Consider the following 2,905-nt stretch of genomic DNA (forward strand, 5'->3'; position numbering starts at 1 on the left):
ACCATTTCATATCGACTGCTTTCCCACAAAGAGGGAAAAAGATGGTAATTTGTTTTCTGTTATGCAGCATGATCTCCAAAAACTCCGCAAGTAATCTAGAAAACAAACGCTCAATATTAGTTCATATATAACGATGGAAAGACACGTGGGGTTGGGTGGACAAGTGGCAGATGACACAGGTTTTGGAAAATAAAGAAGTAAACTTCCAACATTAAAATGCATTTGGTGAATCTATAAAGTGAATGTTATGCTACATATACAGTAAGAACCTTTTAGAAGCCATTTTTCTCATAGCTTTTAATAATAATCGGAACAGATGCAGTATTTTCACACAAAGCGATTGCTTGAAACTGAAAAATGTTACTAGATGGATTTATAGTCTATTGAGCCCACATATGTTTACAGTCATACAATGAATAACACTTATTCACTACTGAATTAGAATGAAACAGGCCAGTTTTTAAACAATCGTAACAATTTATACAGAATCCCTCCTAGTTATAGATGAAACTGCGGCTGAAATGCAGAAGATGGAAAAGTAGTTGCAGAATAAGTCTTTTTTTTTTGCATATTAGTTATTATATTAAATATGTGTTTAGTAGATGGAACTTATATGGAACTGTACAGACTGGAACACATTTATACACACTTTGCTGCTTACACATAATCATATTCACACTAACATACACTTAGACACTCCTGCTAACATACGCTGACACTCATGTTAATACACGCTCCCCCTAACACACACACAATAATGCTAAAACTTAAACATACTAGCTCATGCTAACATACATACACACATACATACTCACACACTAACTCCTCTCCCACCATACCTTGCCCGGAGACTCTTTCTAGCTACTCGCACACAACGTATGAGTAGCCTCACTTTTACCACGGGGTCACATAACATAACAGCCACCCTGCAATGCTGCGAAAAGGTATGTAAATGTATTTAATGTGATAAAGGTGCAACTTTTCCCTAATCCAAGTAGAATCAAGATTATAATAACAACAACAAAATAACAAACAATTACATTGTATACATCCAACCTAAGAAAAAACAAATAAAATCTGAAATCCTCACTTATGTACTTTCTCTTCATGAAATCCAATCTCCTTTTTTTCCCATTTCTGTATCCAGTCCTTGTCAGACATAATTTTGGTTTGCTTTGTTCCAGAACTGGTGTTTGGTTGGGAATCCGATGAACCGTCCATGTCCTGCAAAAGATAAACATATAAAAAATCTCCACAGTTTAAATCACTATATATTTTTTGTCGCTAATGTAACAGGCTAATTCTTTTTATTTCATTATTAAAAAAGATGACACAGAAGAAACCAGATTTCTTGTAAAGGAAAATAAGGATATAAAAGGCATTAGGAGAAGACATATTAAAAAATTATGCTTAACTCTGCAATATTACATGTCAAGTAGTGATACAAGGTTAAAAAAGGAAGAGGTTAAGAGAACTGGGTGTCGCTGACAAATATTTAAAAATAAACATGTGCACATTAAATATCAAAAGATACTTTTTCTATTTTATTGTTAATGAGGAACTGTCACTTTGCCACTATTCAGGTTACTTAATTAAAGCTACTGTTTGTGTATTTCCAAGCCTTAGGTTTATAACGCTGAGGGCAGTAATGCTAGCTTTTGGATGATTATACATCCCCATTAAAGGGCAGGAATGCTCACTTTTTTAAGGAACAGGGAAACAAAAAAGTGATTATTACTCTTTGGTGTATTTCAGCAAATCGGCCAGCTTTTGGCTCAGATATACTGTTTGATTTGTATTGTAAGAGTGAGTTCACATAGAGAGGCTGATGGGACTTTTTTAGTCCATTAAATGATTTAAGTTTTTTGTAAGTACTTTAATATGCATTCATTAAACCTACTGAATAATTAAATAACGGTCTATTGAGTAATCCGGGAGAATTACATGTAAAAGGAGCTATACATTTAAAGCAACATAATCTGTTTGAGACTCAATGTTGTAGTAAATGGAGTTCATAACAACTGAATAAGTCTGACTCAGCAGAATGTGAAGTTAATACCACAGCAGAGAAATTCCTCTTCTCAACATGTGATGTCAACGGTTTTAGATGTGACGCCCAACAATGACATCATGCATCACAACACACTTTCTGAGGTCTATGTTGCAGCCATATGCACCAACCGCTGTAACTAACACGTATATCTGTAATGCTGCCGATACATTGTTATGTTATATTCATTGCGCAGGGATCGATCGTCTAGTGTCTGTCTACTCACTACTGCATATAAGATGGAGCTTTTGATGTTACATATAACGCATAGAAATGATTTTAATAATATTTAAACCGTTTCACACCCTGAAAGGGTTAAAGGCGTTTAAGCTACAATAAAGAATCCTGAAATGACACATGTAGCAGCCGCATAGTGCAGCGCTAAGTAAATAACAGGCTATACAGCAGTACTATGAACTTAATTTGTTAGAGGTTTTGATATTTCAAAGTCTGCATTTTTTAATAAAATGAATAAGCCAGAGTTAACTTACCACGTGGTTAGCAGGACTAGGAATTAAAAATCTTGGCTGAGTAACTAGGGCACGAAGCCAGGTTCAATGACAGATGTGCCCTAAAGAAAAATGGCCGCCGGGGAACAGGGGAAAAAAACAGAAATGGAGTAATTTGTGAATGCGCATGCGCGAAGCCTGCCTGAGGTTAGTTGCCGGTCAGTGCTCATTAGTAGTGATGGGAAGTTCGGATCATTAAAGTGAATCGGATCATTTCGACTCGTTCACTGAAATGATCCGATTCATGATCCGAATCTTCGGATCACTCAGTGTGACTCACAGGAGTTACTGTTTCCCAGTCCCTCCCTGCAGCAGGGCCGGACTGGGACTGAAAAGCAGCCCTGGA

General features: G+C 36.4%; 1 long non-coding RNA gene across 1 annotated transcript; it reads right to left on the reverse strand.

Annotated features, from left to right (window-relative positions):
* LOC128497139 (uncharacterized) lies at window positions 1-2,636 on the reverse strand. Its single transcript, XR_008354282.1, has 3 exons — window positions 2,542-2,636; window positions 1,091-1,224; window positions 1-95 (listed from the first exon to the last, which is right to left on the reverse strand). It is a non-coding gene; the product is annotated as an uncharacterized LOC128497139 (long non-coding RNA).
* Window positions 2,637-2,905: the final 269 nt, after the last annotated feature.

Source organism: Spea bombifrons, chromosome 5 (assembly GCF_027358695.1).
Source record: "Spea bombifrons isolate aSpeBom1 chromosome 5, aSpeBom1.2.pri, whole genome shotgun sequence".
NCBI classification, from domain to species: Eukaryota; Metazoa; Chordata; class Amphibia; order Anura; family Pelobatidae; genus Spea; species Spea bombifrons.